The sequence below is a fragment of the Rhinatrema bivittatum genome, chromosome 2 (assembly GCF_901001135.1).
Source record: "Rhinatrema bivittatum chromosome 2, aRhiBiv1.1, whole genome shotgun sequence".
Classification (NCBI taxonomy): Eukaryota; Metazoa; Chordata; class Amphibia; order Gymnophiona; family Rhinatrematidae; genus Rhinatrema; species Rhinatrema bivittatum.
Window position 1 is genome coordinate 134,829,706 of NC_042616.1, and position 18,717 is coordinate 134,848,422.

The window sequence follows — 18,717 nt, forward strand, 5'->3', positions numbered from 1 at the left end:
CTACTAGAATTCTAGAAAAAATATGTATGTAGAGGGTAATTTTCAACAGTGTGTATGTCAGCTCATAAAAGAGTATAAGTGAAAATAGATACAGTTATATATGTATTCTATAAACTGTGCAGTGACAGGTGCACATTTTATAAAATATCCATATTGCCATCCCCAAAAGCACGTGTATGTTTGCAAAAGTAGGCACATATGTTACATTTATTTATTTATTTATTTATTTAATATATATTTCTATACCGGACTTCATGAATAAAATTCACATCAGGCCGGTTACATGAGTACCAATTCTGCTTTCAGCAATGTGTGAAGACATTGGCAAAATGGCTTCCAGAGCCCACAGTCCATATTTTACAGAGGCAGATGTAAAACAGCTGGTCAACCTCGTTGTGTTGAATGAAGGGGAACTGTTCCGCATTGTTAGGGTGTGGAGCTTGCTTTGTGAAGGTTGGAGGTCTTGTGTGCAGACACATTTCTGATGCCTGAAAGCATTGGGCTTGCCAGAAAGAGAACAGTCCTTGCTAGATTAATATTAAGATTCTAGGGAGGTCTATGAAATCCATCTTGCCTGATCCTTCTACTGTGGAGGACTCCTCAAACAATGTTAAATGAGTAAGTAGTGTGGATCCTGTACATACAAGAAAAAGCAGTTAGGCAAGAGAAAAGTCACCATGAGGAGGTTAAGTATTAAGGGCTAAGTTTCATTTTCATTAAGTGTTATAAATCAACTTAAGTGTGTAGAAAATGCTGTACTGATTTGAATGTTGAAACTGATTATTATTATTGAAAACCATGATACAATCAAACATGTAGCACATAGTGGTTTCTAAAATACACTACACATAAGCATGTTTTTACATTTTAACATTTTCAAACCAAAAGTAGGCTAGTATGTCAAAAAGAGAAGAAAATTCAACCCTCCCTCCCCCCTGTATCCCTTCCCAAACCGCACCCAATTTCCATCATAGCAGAATTGTCTTAAGGCATTGAGTCAATGGATGTAAAAAATTCTGCTCTGCATTAATCCTTCCAAAACAATTTTTTGGTTAAAAGAGAGACAGCACCTGTACCATTTCTTGGCCTTGTTCTAGATGACTGTAATGGAGTAGCCCTCCAGCTACTGCTCCAGTCCTTTCAGGCCTGTCATGGGCTGAGATGTGAATGAACCCTTTGGGCCACTGTCAGACTGGCACTGCCTGATCTGCAAGCAGATCTGGCGCTAACAGATGGCAGCCGACAGCAGGAATTGGTGTGCAGAAGCAAGGAAGCAATGAAGTTAGACAGGGAAGGGTCAGGGCAGGTGGAGTGCTTCTCAAAGAGGAGAACTATACCAAGGCCAGGGCAGGTGGCAAGCAGAGCAAAGTCAGAAACAGGAAAAGAAGGAGTTGAGTACTCAAGTACAGAGCTAACAGAACTTGTTGCTGAGGCAGGTGTGAAGTAAACTGGGCTTCCTTATATACTTAAGTGGTGCTTATGTAATCAAATTGTGCACAGGACTACCTGTCCTCAGGCCCTACAAAGCTTGATAGTTCCTGGGCGTGTCTCTAGTCAGCTACAGAATGTAGAGCAGAGCCAGGACTCCAGGATCCATGCTGGAAGCCACAAGGAAGTGCAAGACACCATACTGGAGCCAGGACATAGATGTATTGAGGGTTGGTCGCATTTTAATTAAAATGCGTTTTTAATGTCACTCACCCACTGGGGTGGGTGACACATTAAAATGATTTTCAGATGCCATATAAGTTGAGGTTCAGAATCTAGAAATTCCTATGAATTCTACATTGAACATTGAATCACATATCACTGCCTTAGCCAAGGGTAACGAACATGGTGGTTAGAATTGCGCAAAACATTTATGTATTTATTTATTTAAAAGCATTTCTATATCATCTTTCACAATGAATATTGACCAAAACGGTTCACAAAACATCAAATAATTATAGAGTATGTTAATTAAATTAATAAAACTTGGTCTCCAATGCACTTGATATGTTTTTGATGCATTCATGGACTTTTTCATGTGTAAAATAGCAAATCTGTCGGTTTTGTTTGCCACCATTCCATCTTGGATCTCTAACCCTCTAGAACAGAGCAATGTTCGTCGGTCATCATCTGAGGTTATTTCCACATCTGACACTGTTAAGGCTATCTCAAAGGTTAACAATTCCTTCTGTCCATTGAATATTTATGATGCCACTGCTTTAAAGTGCTAAGAGAGTTCGGGGTCAATTTTATTAAACAAGCGCGCGTGCCCCCATACACGTACTTATTGTCGCACGAGCAAGGATACACTAGAATTTTTAAACCTGTGCGCACATGTGTGCGTATGTTTTAAAATGCACCAACCGCACCTAAGTATGCTCCTAATTTTAAGCAGTTACTCAAGCCCAGCTAGCACATGTGTGCCTTCCATAGGATAATGTCGGCTTTTATGCACATAGGTCAGCGAATTTAAAAATATTTTCGCACAAGGTACATTCTCAGTTTTCCAATTAGTCCACCAGTTTGTCCAGTTGATAGCGAGTTGTTTCAGACCCCTCTGATTCTTCATCTTGCACGCTGCCCAGTTGACCCGTTCCACTCACCCTGTCCTATAAGCCCTAAAATTTGAGATCTACAGACTTCCTCCTTATCAGGAGCAGCAGTAAAGTTACATGGATATCCAAGATATGCGTGCACTGTAGGTTTCGCTTTTAATTCAGAGTTACACATGTAAGATTCGGTCCTGCCCTGGAATACCCATTCCCTGCTACTTTTCCCGCCCCCTTATTCCTCTCACTTATTGCTCCCTGCTTAGATGGTGAGAGGACAGAAATGGATAGCGTGCAAGGGGGTAAGTTGTTGGTGCAGCGGTTACTACCTTTAACAGATGCTCTCTGCTCTTACAGGAGGGGGAAAAGAGGAATTGGTTTTAGATACCGATACACAGACATAAGGGAAAAGGCACAAGACTGCTTCTGCGGCCAAGTCGTAAAGAAAATGAAGAAAGCGTGCATGGGGGTAACTTGCTATTGTGGCAGTTACTACCCTTAGCAGAAAGCATGGAGATTACTACCTTTAACCAATACGTCTTGATGCTTTAAATGCAACTGAAACATTGCTCCCCGCTTCAATGGCAGGGGAAAAGGGAAATTGGATTCAAACTGCAACCAAGAAGCCCTGACTTCTATGGTCTGAGATACTAATACGAAGATGTAAGGGAAAAAGCACAGGACTGCTTCTACGGCCAAGCCCATAAGCAAAGCACATCAAGCAACACTATGAATTTTCAAGAAAGCTCATCACCCAGTAAGAAATGTTACTAACTGAAGTTTCTATGGGTATCATAAGGTTTGGGGATAACTGAACAGAGCGACAGTTACTACACTTAAGAGGCATATGGGAGTAACCTGCACAGACTGGCAGTTACTACCTTAAGCTTGCTGGGCAGACTGGATGGAACATTTATTTATTTTAAAATATTGTAGACCACAACTTCTAAGAAACCGTTCAGAGCGGTTTGCAATTTACACTCATAAAATCACAGAAAACAATAGAAGCCATTTGCTCCTTTTCTGCCATCACTACTATGTATGTGTCACTATGTTATGTCATGCACGACCATGTACATACACAGATATTTTGTGGCTTTTTAAAATCCGTATTACTTGTGCGTGGCCCATGTACATGTGTGTGGGAATTTTTGTGCAAGCAATACTTTTAAAATTGTCCTGTAAGTAACTCCTCCTTTAGCACAAATTATAAATCATTCCTTGGCTGAAGGAGTGGATCCATATTCTTTGACAAGAGCAGTGTTTAGACCCCTTTAAAAAAAAAAAAAAAAGGTCCCAATCAACAAAATCTGTCCAACTACAAACCAGTCTCTTCACTTCCTTATGTAGTTAAGGTCCAAGAATTTTTAGCACTGAAATAGTTGACAGATTTCCTTGATGACCATTGTATTTTAGATCCCACTTTTAGACAGTGCTGGGGAGGTACATGTGAGCACCAACGACACAGGAAAATGTGGGAGGGAGGTTCTGGAAGCCAAGTGTAGGCTCTTAGGTAGAAAGCTGAAAACCAGAACCTCCAGGGTGGCATTCTCTGAAATGCTCCCTGTTCCATGTGCAGGTCCAACTCTGGAGTCTCAATGCATGGATGAGGTGATGATGCAGGGAAGAGAGATTCAGTTTTTTAAGGAACTGGGGAACGGGGGAGTCTTTTCCAAAGGGCTGGTGTGATGCAGTCCTGTGGCTTGATACCAGTCTCTCTCTTCTGGAAGTGCACCTAATGGGTTCCACATCCCTCTTTGTGACTCCAGATAATAATTTCAACTCTCAGGTGTTCTCCTGACTAGGGTCTGGAACCCCCTCTCCACCTGGTTTCCACTGTCAGCCCCTTATCTGTGGAGCCACAGAAGCCCAAGACTTAACACAGTCTTACTACCTGGTTGTCTCACCCGGTAGCACATTTATACGTCTTTTAGTCTTGGTCCACAACTTCAGTAAATCAAAACAGACAAGGGAGAACAAAATCCCAAAGGAAAATAAATGTCAGCAAACCTTGCTCTTTTCTCTAGAGGGTCGAGATTCCTGGTCCCTCCACAAGGAGACCCCATCGCCCTTACCTCCTAAGGGAGACTGCCGTAGCTCTCCCGAGGTTCCCTCCCTTGAACTATCCCGATTGGCCCAGTCGTCCTGCCTGCCCCCTTTGCACAGCTGAAACTGCTTTCTTGACTCTGTTAGTGGAAGAAACAAAAATGTGGTTCTCTTCACCCTCCCCTCTTGAGTTTTTCCCCCATTGATTCTCTGGTTCTCAGTGTGGAGACATACACTCCATCACATTCCACCCCCCTTTGTTGAGGAACCTCGCGGTCATCCATCGAGGTTCCAGCCCCCGAGTAGAATGCATAAAAACACTTTATATGCAGTGGCCTCATCTATTCTCCACCTATTTAACCTGACTCTTCTATAGCCCTCCATAGTTTTCAGTTCTGTCCTTTCAAACGTCCCCCCACTCTGGTCCTTTCTATTCCAGCCAGAGACCCCAGGTTGTGTGACCTCAGTAGATGTATTTTCCTTATTTGATAACACAGTCTTAAGCTGAAAGCCTTGGTAATCTTTGGCTTTCCTCCCAAGTTCCTTCTCGTATGTCCCATCTCTACCCTGGGGTTCTCCTACTCTCTTAAGGACCACTGTTCTATACCCTAGCAGTGGTATTGGCAGTTCTTGCAAGTCTATCTTTAATGTGGAAACAACCTGAGCTACCTCTCCAACTTCCTTCTCCATCTTTATCAACTCTACCCCTATTTCCTGGAGGTTTCTCATAAGCTGCATTATTTTCTCTCTGCGTTCAAACTGCATACACTATTTCTTCCACCTTTTCATGTTGCGGCTCCGGGTCGGCCCCGGCCGCTCCGCTCACCTCTGCGGGGTTCCGCTCCTTCCCAGCCCTTCCCGGGCCTCCGGGGGCCCGAACCGCCGCGCTCCTGGCGTCCCCACGCGGCGTCCGGGCCTGCCTCCGCTTCCTCCGTGCTGCTTCCGTGCCGCCGGAGCAGCCGGCGTCCTGCCGCGGTTGGCTCCGCCCCCTAGGGGCACGCGCGCGTCTCGGCCCGAGATTTAAAGGGCCAGACGCGGGGATCCTGCCTCCTCCCTCCAGTGACGTCAGACGCGACTGGGCTACTTAAGCCCTGCAGTCCCTCTCCTCAGGGCTTTACAACGAGGTTCCCAGGTTCATCCTGCTCCCAGTTGCTGTGTTCCTGCTCCTCACTTGATCTTCTGGTTTCGACTTCGGATTGGCTTGTGGTTCTCCCTGGTTCCTGACTTCAGTTTGGCTTCGGTGATTTTCTGGTTCTTGACTCGGTTTGGCTTACGGTACTCCTCTGGCTCTTGACTCGGACAGGTTGACGACGATCCTCTGGCTCTGGACTCGGACTGGCTGACGACGACCCTCCGGCACCTGACCCTGGCCTGGTGAGCGACGACTCCGTCGGTAGAGATCTCCTAAGTCCCAGCGGCCGGGTTCCTATGGGCTCCTCCCGGGGGGACACCGGCTTCCAGGGTGAATCTCCTAAGTCCCAGCGGCCGGACTCTTACGAGCTCCTCTCGGGGGAGTACCGGCTTCCAGGGTGAAGATCCTCTTCCACCAGGTCAGCCTCTTCTCCTGGCCCTTGGTCGCATAGGGCTCTTCGTGTCTTCCCCTCAGCTGTCCGCGAGCCCGCCTTCGCCGCCTCCCGATTGGAACCGGTGTCACAACCTCTCTAAGGCATTCCATCTTCTAGTTCCGATCGGCCCAAGGGTCCACGAAGCTAACAGATTGCAAGGCCATGGACCCGGCGGACCTTGCCGGCCTCAAGGCTATTCCAGGCTTAGCCTAGAAGTTGCAGCAGCAACAGATCTGCCTCGACACGCTGATGTCGACAGTACAACGTCTGGCAGATCGCGTTGATGGAGCCTCCGCAGCAAGTTCCCGGGCGTCTACGTCTCAGGCCAATCCAGACTCCGTCGCTCCCGTACAGATGCCTGCTCCATCCCGGTACTCAGGGGATCCGAAGGCGTGTCGGGGGTTCCTCAATCAATGCTACATCCGCTTTGATCTACTACCCGCACAATTCCCTACGGATCGAGTCAAGACGACCTTTATAATCTCCCTCCTGGATGGGAGACCTTTGTCTTGGGCTTCGGCCCTCTGGGAACGTCAGGATTCCCGCCTGAATAACCTGGTTCAGTTTGTCAAAGCCTTCCGCAGAGTCTTCGATGAGCCTTCCCGGGCCTCCACGGCTGCTTCTGAACTGCTTCAGCTACGGCAGGGCAATCGGTCCCTAGAGGACTACACCACAGAGTTCCAGACCCTGGCCACTGAGCTGGCCTGGGGGACCGACAGCCTGCATGGCATCTTCATGGAAGACATCTCTCCTCGTCTCCAGGACGAGCTCGCCGGTCGTGACCTGCCCGACGACCTTCAAGAGCTCATTGAACTAGCTGGGCGCATAGACCGACGAATTCAGCGTCGGTTCCGAGAGCGACGGCCTACTCAGGGGCAAACTACCCGCAGGATCACTCACTCCGCCTCGAGTCCGGTCGTCACCGCCTGCAGCCACCACTCCATCAACCGAGGAACCCATGCAGTTAGGCCGTGGTCCTCTATCTTCTGAGGAACGCAGACGCCGCCGTACCCAGGGACTGTGTCTTACTGCGGGGGCCAGGGGCATTTTCTGGCCCGCTGTACCGAGCGTCCGGGAAACGCCCGAACCTAGAGCTCAGCGGGGAGTTGACTCTAGGCAACATTTTCACCCCGCTCCCCATGTACCGTTCCGGTACGCCTGTGTCTTCCGGAGGGAGGCTTTGATACCCTAGCCTTACTCGACTCTGGGTCCGGGGGGAATTTCGTCCTCCAGGAGCTGGTACAACAGCTACAGCTCGAGGTTTGCCCGCAAGAACCGCCTGTGCGGGTTTCTTCTATTCAAGGGAACCCACTTCCTGGTATAATATCCACTTGCACCAGCCCTCTGAAGCTTCAGGTGGGAGCCCTCCACCAGGAGGAAATCTCGTTTCTTATTCTTGAAAAATCCATCCACCCAGTCATCCTGGGCCTGCCCTGGCTTAGGGAACACTCTCCGGTGATTGATTGGAGGTCCCTTCAGATTACCTCCTGGAGTTCTGCGTGCCACCGTCATTGCCTTCCCGCACGTCCGCTGCAACCCATATCACTCTGCACAGCCCCGTTAACGGTACCTCCGCAGTACCATGCCTTTCAGGATGTCTTCTCTAAGGAAAAGGCAGAATTACTCCCGGAGCACCGACCCTTTGATTGCGCAATTAATTTACTACCAGGAACCACACCGCCCCGTGGAGAGTCTACCCCCTGTCTCTGCCGGAAACCCAAGCTATGTCAGCCTATATTAAGGAAAACTTGGATCGGGGTTTCATCAGACCATCCAAATCCCCGGCCGGGGCCGGGTTTTTCTTCGTAGGGAAGAAAGACGGGTCTCTTCGCCCCTGTATTGATTATCGGGGCTTGAATCAAATCACTCGCCGGGACCGTTACTCCTTGCCTCTGATCCCGGAACTGCTGGACCGCCTCCAAGGGGCTCGTGTGTTCACCAAATTGGACCTCAGAGGGGCTTATAATCTTGTTCGCATACGCCCAGGGGACGAGTGGAAGACCGCGTTTAACACCAGGGACGGCCATTACGAATATCTGGTTATGCCGTTTGGTCTCTGTAACGCCCCAGCTGTATTCCAGAATCTGATGAACGAGGTTCTCCGCGACTTTCTGTACACCTTCGTCATCGTATACCTGGATGATGTCTTGATATATTCCCAGGATCTCGAGACACATCGACAGCACGTGCGGCAAGTTCTACAGAAACTGAGGGAGAACCGTCTGTACGCTAAACTAGAGAAGTGCCAGTTCGAACAGGAATCGCTGCCCTTCCTAGGATATATCATCTCCTCTACAGGCTTCCGCATGGACCCGGACAAGGTGAGCGCCATCAAGGGTTGGCCGCAACCATCGGGAGTGAAAGCGCTTCAGCGGTTCTTAGGATCTCTAACTTCTACCGCCAATTATCCCGCACTACTCCAGCCTGGTAGCCCCCCTGACGGCCCTCACACGGAAGGGCGCGGATGCACGAAACTGGTCTCCCGCTGCTACGCAGGCCTTCCGGGATCTCAAGGAGGCTTTCCTACAGGATACCTGTCTCCGGCATCCTGACCCTCTACGTCAGTTTATAGTAGAGGTGGATGCTTCTGATGTCGCGGTAGGGTCGGTGCTGCTCCAAACCTCTCCGACCGGCAAGACCCGGCCTTGCTCATACTTCTCCCGCAAGTTTTCACCGGCAGAGAAGAATTACGGGATTGGAGACAAGGAGCTGTTGGCCATAAAGTTAGCGTTCGAGGAATGGCGGCAGTGGTTGGAGGGAGCCCAACATCCGATCATAGTATATACCGACCATAAGAATCTGCAGTACTTATCTCATGCTCAGAGGCTCAATCCACGACAGGCCCGCTGGTCCCTCTTTTTTAGTCGGTTCGACTTCTCGCTTCACTACCGACCCGCAGCCAAGAATGTCCGGGCGGATGCTCTCTCCCTCACCACAGAGGTTGATGACGCAACGGAGACCCCTCAGTACATATTAGACCCAGCTAAAGTCCTACTGGCAGCCACGGACTTAGGACCTGAGGGGAGGACGGTGGTTCCAATCCATTCCCGGAGGAAGGTCCTGGCATGGGCGCATGACTCCTTGACGGCTGGCCATCCTGGGATTTCTCGAACCCTTGAGTTGCTCACTGAGTTCTATTGGTGGCCACGAGTGAAGGAGGATGTCCGGCACTATGTTCAGTCTTGTCCCACATGTGCTCAGCAAAAACCGCCACCGGGACGCCCATGGGGCCTACTCCAGCCGCTCCCTATCCCCACTGAACCGTGGTCCCACCTATCCACCGACTTTGTGGTGGAGTTGCCTCCCTCTGAGGGGAAAACTGTAATTTGGGTCACGGTTGACCGCTTTTCAAAGATGGCACATTTCATCCCTATACCCAAGCTACCTATGGCTCCTGAGCTGGCTGACCTATTTGTCCAGCATATTTTCCGATTACATGGACTGCCCTCGCATATCGCTTCGGATAGCGGTCCCCAATTTTCGGCTAAGTACTGGAGGGCATTATGCAAAACGTTTGGGATACAGTTGGATTTCACCACGGCATTTCATCCCCAGGGTAACGGCCAAGTGGAGCGGACCAACCGATCTCTTAAGACCTTTCTCCGAGCTTTTGTAGATGAGCTCCAAGACAACTGGGTCTCTCTCCTTCCCTGGGCGGAATTTTCTTACAATCGCCACAAGCACTCCGCTACGCTACAGTCCCCCTTTCAGCTAGTTTATGGGAGAATCCCAAGACCCCCACTGCCATTACCGGTGACCGTCACCTCTCCGGCAGCGCAGCTAACAGCTAGCCAGCTTCACCACCTCTGGATTACCACTCAGGAGAAGCTCCGCAGCACTACAGCTCGCTTCAAGGCGTATGCAGATCGGTCGCGACGGCCCGCTCCGGTATTCTTACCCGGGACGAGGGTATGGCTAAGTACTAAGCACATTCAACTGCGGACTCCCTCCATGAGACTAGCACCTCATTACATTGGACCCTTTCCGGTGGCCGAACGCATAGGGGCTGTATCCTATAGATTGCGGCTGCCCTCCTTGCTTAGGATCCATGATGTCTTCCACGTGTCCCTCCTCAAACCGCTGGTGCTCTCTCGATTTTGAGCTTCCCCGCCAGTGCCCTCCAATGTGTCCTCAGATCCGGATGTCATCTACACGGTAAAAGAGGTCTTGGATGTCCGGTGCCGTCGCCACCGCTGGGAGTACCTACTGTCTTGGGAAGGATACGGCCCGGAGGAAAATTCTTGGGAGCCCTCTTCCCACATCCTGGATAAGGACCTTCTTCGGCAGTTCCACCTCCGACATCCAGACAGACCGCGACCCCCCGGGAGGGGGTGTAAGGGGGGGGTACTGTTGCGGCTCCGGGTCGGCCCCGGCCGCTCCGCTCACCTCTGCGGGGTTCCGCTCCTTCCCAGCCCTTCCCGGGCCTCCGGGGGCCCGTACCGCCGCGCTCCCGGCGTCCCCACGCGGCGCCCGGGCCTGCCTCCGCTTCCTCCGTGCTGCTTCCGCGCCGACGGAGCAGCCGGCATCCTGCCGCGGCTGGCTCCACCCCCTAGGGGCACGCGCGCGTCTCGGCCAGAGATTTAAAGGGCCAGACGCGGGGATCCTGCCTCCTCCCTCCAGTGATGTCAGACGCGACTGGGCTACTTAAGCCCTGCAGTCCCTCTCCTCAGGGCCTTACAACGAGGTTCCCAGGTTCATCCTGCTCCCAGTTGCTGTGTTCCTGCTCCTCACTTGATCTTCTGGTTTCGACTTCGGATTGGCTTGTGGTTCTCCCTGGTTCCTGACTTCAGTTTGGCTTCGGTGATTTTCTGGTTCTTGACTCGGTTTGGCTTACGGTACTCCTCTGGCTCTTGACTCGGACAGGTTGACGACGATCCTCTGGCTCTGGACTCGGACTGGCTGACGACGACCCTCCGGCACCTGACCCTGGCCTGGTGAGCGACGACTCCGTCAGTAGAGATCTCCTAAGTCCCAGCGGCCGGGTTCCTACGGGCTCCTCCCGGGGGGACACCGGCTTCCAGGGTGAATCTCCTAAGTCCCAGCAGCCGGACTCTTACGAGCTCCTCTCGGGGGAGTACCGGCTTCCAGGGTGAAGATCCTCTTCCACCAGGTCAGCCTCTTCTCCTGGCCCTTGGTCGCATAGGGCTCTTCGTGTCTTCCCCTCAGCTGTCCGCGAGCCCGCCTTCGCCGCCTCCCGATTGGAACCGGTGTCACAACCTCTCTAAGGCATTCCATCTTCTAGTTCCGATCGGCCCAAGGGTCCACGAAGCTAACATTTCAGATCCCATCTAAACTCGTATGCAGCTGCCAGTAGGGAAATCTGATTGTTGTGCACCCTCTACCAATTCCTCAACCTGCCCAACAGATCTGATTGACATCCCTTGCTCCTCTAATGGGGTCTCTAATTTTTGAGCTGAAGATTGGTGTCCCTTGGCCTTTTCTATTTCTAAATCCTGCTGATGAATTTTAATTTGGGCCTGTAAACTCTGTACCAATTGGCCAACCTCCTCTTTTTGCCTCATCTTTTTCCCACACTAACCTACTGTTGCGCCCATCAGTCGCAGGCAGCTGCGACCTCTCAAGCTTACCTCTCTTCTCCTCACAACTCCAAGTCTGGGACAGAGGGCAGCCTCTACTTCCTCATAATGACCTCCTTGGTGTGCCCGGGACAGGCGTGGGCACTCCCAGCAGCCATCTTGCATCCGGGTTTCTCTAGGCACGCACGTGCCTAAACCACCTTTAAGGATGTCATGGCGGGAACCTCGGGAGCGTCTCCCACCGCATGACGTCATCCGCATATCGTATATATCCCCCAGCTGACTTCCTTGCTAGTTCCTTCCTACTGGGACTTCGCCTCACTGTCCGACAGAGTGGTTCAGGTACCCGCTCCTTGGGGGGCCTATTCTGCACTCTAGGCTATCCGCACCTCGGAGGACCATTTCTCTGTCTTGCTTTTCTCCAGTGAGCAGTCGCATCATATTGGAGGATCTCGCCTTCCAACTCCAGTTCTCCTTGATACCTACAACTACCTATGCTCTGGATCAGTGTGAGTACAGCACCCCATCTCTACCTTTGTGGCACAGTTCCTCGGGTCATCCCGTTCATGGGCTTACATTGGAACCGCTGGCTTGTGCTTTGTTCCCCATCTACCGGCTATCCTGTTCCTGTGAACACCTCTGGACCTACTGTACAAAGCCACGCCTAGATAAGGTATCGTCTGCTCCATTTCTTGGACCAGCCTACGAGTCAAACTCACTGCCCTGACTGCTTACAAGATTCTTCATTGGCTGTATAATAAAACTAATACTCTGTTGTCTTTCACTGCTGAGACCCCGCCTGTTGTGGCGAGAGCCCACAGGGCTCCTCCCTGTGGGCGGAGCCTACACTCGCCACAACACAAGAGCCCACTTTAGTTCAAGACATACAGAACGTAACACTTACATATCTTTTCTTTCCCTCTCGGCTAATTTCCTCTCGGCTAATGGAAACCTCTCCTTTCTGGCGTAATTCTAGGTTTACCTGCTATGCGTCCTGTAGGTTGCTTACCTTCTTTGCCTCAGCCTCACATTTGACCCTGTGGGCTTCCATTAACTCCCTACAGAGGCATTCCACCTCTTCCCAGGTTGCTGTATGAAGGCTAAGAAAATCTGTGATTATCAGATTCAAAGTGTGCCTCTCCTCTGTTTCCTGCTTTACCAATTGCAAGGCTTCCTCCAGTTCTAGCTCTACTTTTACTTTCTTCTGGACTACTATTGCTAAAAGAAAAGTATTCCTTATCTGCTAATTTTCATTCCTGTAGTACCACAGATCAGTCCAGACAGTGGGTTATGTCCCCCTTCCAGCAGGTGGAGTCAGAGCAAAACTCAAAGGCTGGCCTCTTATAAGCTGTCCCTTCAGTATTAAGAATATCAAAGCAAGAAAAAAAACGTTTGGATGGATCAAGGAATCAGTATAAAATACTCAACATATGAACCACATCAAAATTTTGGAAGAAACATGCCAACAGGCAAAAAACTTGCAACATGAACCAAATGGTAAGAACAGTAATAAGAGCAGAGAGCAGATAGGAAAACAGATTCTGGTAAGGAGAGCCGCTATCCCAAACCCATGATTCTGAGGGTGGGAGTCTGGACTGATCCGTGGTACTACAGGAACAAAAATTAGCAGGTAAGGAATAATTTTCTTTTCCCTGTATGTACCCGGATCAATCCAGACAGTGGGATGTCCAAATCTTCCTATGTAGGTTGGGCCCCGGATAGCCCGGCTCGAAGGACCTGGTCGCCAAAGGAGCCAAACCCAGGAGGTTGTAGATTCAAGGAATAGTGCCGTGCAAAGGTATGCAATGATTTCCATGTAGCAGCTCTACATATCTCCTGCGATGAGACAGATTGACTCTCAGCCCAGGAGGTTGCTTGAGCACAGAGTGAATGAGCCTTGATGCCGTCCAGAAGGCGACGGCCGACCCCAATATACACTGAGGCAATGGCATCCTTCATCCAGCGCGCGATCGTGGTTTTGGACGCCTGATGGCCGTGCCTGGGACTGCTCCAGAGAACAAACAGATGGTCCGATAAGCGAAACTCATTGGTGACCTCCAGATATCGAATAAGAACCCGCATGACATCCAGTCTCCGAAGTTCCAGCCGATCCTCGGCGGCGAAGGAAGGAAGTTCCACCGACTGATTCAGATGAAAACGTGAAACCACCTTAGGCAAGAAGGAGGGCACTGTGGACAGGGACACCCCAGAGTCTGTAAAACGGAGAAAAGGTCCTCTGCAGGATAGAGCCTGTAACTCCGAGATCTGGCATGCAGAGTAAATGGACACAAGAAAGGCTGCCTGGAGGGTGAGATCCTTGAGAGATGCGCTTCACAAAGGCTCAAAGGGCAGGCCGGTGAGCACCTGAAGGACCAAGTTGAGACTCCACAAAGGACAGAGGAGGTGAATCGGTGGCCTGACATGCTTTACTCCTTTGAAGAATCGGACGATATCCAGATGTGCCGAAAGAGGAGCTGTCTCCTGATGATGAACCAGAGCCCCAAGTGCTGCGACCTAAACCCACAGGGAATTGTATGGCAAAGACCCGTAGGAGGTCATAAAGAGTGTCCGCCCCATATGCCATGACTGCTTCCAGTTGCTCAGCCTGCTGAGCTTCCTCGGGCGGCAAATACTGGGCACTGAGCAGTTGCTGTAGCCAACGAAGCCCTGCTCACTGCATGAGAGAGCTGCAGACGGCAGCCCGGACCCCCAGAGCAGACACCTCAAAAATTCATTTGAGGAAGTCCTGCAGATCCTTTAGGGCTGTTCCACCAGTAACTGGAATTGTGGTGTGTTTCGTAACCGCCGACAAGATGTGTCCACTTTAGGGACCCTCAGGAGCTCCATAGCTCTGCCCACCTTGAGAGAAGACTCTGGCGAATCCCATTCTCTAGTCAACAGTTGCAGTAGCATTGGATGGAAAGGGAAAGTTCGAAAAGGAGGGTGCAGACCGGCGAGGAGCGGGTCGCCCTTCCGGGATGATGCAGTAGGAGCAGGAGGGTCTGGTGGGGTATATATGCCCAGCTCAGCTAGGTCATGAGGAATCAGGGGGTCCAAATTGTCCCTTTGAAAGAGACGCAGGACCCTTGGGTCATCCCCTTCCACCTGCAAGGGAGAAGAATAGTCATCTGTGTCTGGATCATCTGGAGTGGATACAGGTGGTACTACCCGTATCCTGGGAGGTGGCTGCTGTCCCCCTGCTCCAGGGGGGCCAGGGGCTGACTGGCTCCTAGCGTACCCCCCCGATTGGGAGATCCCCACATCATCCTGGGATCCAGAAAGCTGACCATAGCCTGGATATGACCAACGAATTACTTTGGGAGGTAGAGGCCCCGCAGCAGAGCCCTGCTGGTGGCTCATGCTGGCCAAATATGCACTGGTGTAACAATAAAATGAATCAGTGGAAAAAGGACCAGGGGGAGGGCCCGACGGAGCAAATGCCAGGGTAGGGGGGGTTTCCCATGGGCTGAGCTGAAGGAGGCTATGGCTCCGGGTCTGGGGGAGTCACTGGAGAGAATTCTGGTGGAAAATCGAGGTTCGAGTCAGGGCCTGGCTGCGCAGGAGCTGGCGGCAGGGAATCCAAAATGGCCACCTTTCCCTGGTAGTCTGATCTGTCCCTTGTGGGGGGTTACCCCTGCCACCCAACCTAAGAATCCTACCTGAGGGACCTCCAACTCTTGGTTCCCTTCCTTGAGTCCTTGCGGCTCCAGGTGGGGCTCTACTTCCTGCTGGGTACTTACTTCCTGATAGAGGCCTGTCCTATGACTTAGTTTCTCAGGGAGAGAACTACCTGGGAAGAATCCTTCCATCTCCCCTAGTATTCCCTGTTCCCTAAAATCATCCTTCAGACTTTTGGCTCTACTATCTTGTGGAACCACGTGGGATATTCCTTCCATGGCATACACCTCATAATTATTCCCTTTTCTTAGCATTCCAAAGAGACCATTAACTGTAACCCCATTGCCTATTTGCTGAGGTAATTCCAGGACAACCTGTTCCTCTGTCCTTCTCTTACACTGACTTCTTAAAGGGCCCTTAGGGCAAGCTTCCCTTTCATAGCTCCCCTGTTCATGCATCTTGTACTTAAAACCTTCTCCTAGAACACCACTCCTTTCCTCTTCTCCCAGGGATGTGTTCAGGTCTTCCCTTTTCTCTACACTCCTCATATTAACTTCTGGTTCCATAACCATGGCCTCAGGCCCTTCTGCTTCCACTTCTTCATTCTTAACCCATATTGTATGCTTAGAAAAGGGCCTTTCCCTCATATTTATCTTCTCCTGGCCTGCCTTCCTTTGGCTCTTTTTATTAAAATCAGATCCTGGCATGCTATCAGTGCACTTATCTGCCATTTTTATGGGAGCAGTACCTTGTCCCTGCGGGGCCACACCAATCACAAGGGAACATTTCCCCCATTACCTTTTTAAGATCCCTTTATAGCTTTAGTTTGGCTCTACTGTTCCTTGGGGATCTGCTACCTGACATAGCCCTGTCTCAGAGGCTGAGTTACTAGGCAGCTGACCATAGAGGGGGACCAATTCTTCGCCCCATATCACTTCCTGTCTCCTGGGACTCTTCTCCTTCCTTGGGGTTTCTATGCCTCCACCAGCAGAACATAGGTAACTCTGTACAGCCCTCTCCTCAGGATCACTTCCATTGGTCCATCATCTATACAAAGCTTCCAAAGGATCTATAATACTAGCCTCTTGCCAATGCCTTTCACCCACTGCACACCCCCAACATAAGGGTGAGTTCCTAAAATCCCCCCTTTTCCTTTCTTTTCCCGGGGTACCTTAATATAAATGTCTCCTCCAGGCGAACCCTGCTTCTTAACCTTGCCACTCTGGCTATAAGTAGAACCATAAGGTTCCCTAATATAAACATCTTTCCCCAACACTTTATCCACAGTTTTCCATACTTGGCAAAACCAGTCCAATAGTTTTTTTAACTGAAGGCCCAATCTCCCATTTTGTTTTCCTTAGCTGGGGGTAGTAACCACCATTCAGAAGACTATAGGCATCCTTGTTTGCCAGTCCCTTCAAAGCTCTGACAACACCACTCTTCGAGCCTTCTGAAACAACCTGGCTGCTTGCATCCTACTTCTGCAGCATGGTCTGCTCATCCAGCTTCCACTAATTCCTGTAGGCAGTCATCCTCTGGCCAGCTTGAAATCCTAGAAGGGAAGGAAAACCAAAATCCAAGTGTAGACCATTTCATCCAGGGCCCGCTCCCACATGAACCTCAACCCCTTACCAGATTGTCAGAAAAAGCCTGCATTTTGGGGGTCATGCACTCTGCTCTCCTATGGCTCACCGACCTGGGTCCTTTATGCCATGCCCAGCACAATCTCCCACACTCCCTGAACCACCACACTTCCTCCGGAGGGTACAGTTAGTCTAGGTACACTTACCTGAGGCCATCAAAAACGGGCATGTTGAGCTCTCCACGCCTCCTGTAGAACTGGTCTGCTCCCCTCGATACCCCCTGGTCCTCCATCGATCCGTCTCAGCTTAGCCCCCTTGTCCAGCAGGTTGGTGCTCTTCTACTGGGTCCTTCATTCACCAGCTGCCCCTGCAGTCTGGCTCCCTATGGAGGAAGGGAAAGAGATCCAAGTGCAGACTGATTTTCCTACAACATCTTACGCCTTTGCTAGCCCATCAACCTTACCAAATAGACAAAGTATCCACGCATGACAGCTACACAAAATTTCCCTTTATACATCAGCATACTCTGTAGCTCCAAGTTCCTCTCCAAGCACATAACCATAAACACCAGCCCCTGAGGCGCCACACTCCTTCCGGCTGGTACGGTTAGCCCCAGGTACTCTTACTGGAACCAAAACAAAACAGGCATCTAGAGTTCTCCATGGCTCATCCCCAGCCTGGTCTGCTCCTTGTGATCCCTTCCAGTCCCCTCAGCAGCCTGGTCAAGCTCTTGAGGCTCAAGAAGATGATTTCACAATCCGACTTCTGACACCATTTTGTGATTATAGTCCTGTGGTTTGATGCCAGTCTCTCTCTTCTGGAAGTGCACCTAATGGATTCCACATCCCTCTTTGTGACCCCAGATAATAATTTATTAGTCTTTTTCACTCAATGCACAATTAAGCTCTGGAATTTGTTGCCAGAGGATGTGGTTAGTGCAGTTAGTGTAGCTGGGTTCAAAAAAGTTTTGGATAAGTTCTTGCAGCAGAAATCCATTAACTGCTATTAATCAAGTTTACTTAGGGAATAATCACTGCTATTATTTTTTTTTTTGTCAGAATAATTTTTATTGGCAAAAACACAACCAACCAGCCAAGGAAAACAGAAGATAACAAAGATCAACCCCACACAAGGAGGGAAATACAGCAAAAAGGCAAGACAGTCCCTAATAGCAGTAACCGCCCAGGCCAGTAGATGCGCTCTGCCCTTTTCTTATTTCTGAATATACCACCTCACCCCCTCCCCCTTCCACCACTGCTATTAATTACATCAGTAGCATGGGATCTTCTTGGTGTTTTGGTACATGCCAGGTTCTTGTGACCTTGTTTGGCCTCTGTTGGAACCAGGATGCTGGGCTTCATGGACCCTTGGTCTGACCCAGCATGGCAATTTCTTGTGTTTTTATGTTCTCCTGACTAGGGACTGGAACCCCCTATCCACTTGGTTTCCACTGTCAGCCCCTTATCCGTGGAGCCACAGAAGCCCAAGACTTAACACAGTCTTACCACCTGATTGTCTCACCAGGTAGCACATTTATAAGTCTTTTAGTCTTGGTCCACAACTTCAGCGAATCAAAACAGACAAGGGAGAATAAAATCCCAAAGGAAAATAAATGTCAGCAAAGTTTGCTCTTTCTGTACAGGGTTGAGATTCCTGGTCTGGCCAGTCTTCACTGCTTCATGAGCTCCCTCCACAGGGAGGCCCCATCACCCTCACCTCCCGAGGGAGACTGCCATACCTCTCCCAAGGTTCCTTTTATATAGGCCCTAGGCCCCTCCCCTGAACTATCCCGATTGGCCCAGTCCTCCTGCCTGCCCCCTTCACACAGCTG

General features: G+C 50.4%; 1 long non-coding RNA gene across 1 annotated transcript; it reads right to left on the minus strand.

Moving 5' to 3' along the window:
• Positions 1–281: 281 nt before the first annotated feature.
• Positions 282–17,444, minus strand: LOC115086051. Its single transcript, XR_003855037.1, has 3 exons — positions 17,093–17,444; positions 16,764–16,855; positions 282–634 (listed from the first exon to the last, which is right to left on the minus strand). It is a non-coding gene; the product is annotated as an uncharacterized LOC115086051 (long non-coding RNA).
• Positions 17,445–18,717: the final 1,273 nt, after the last annotated feature.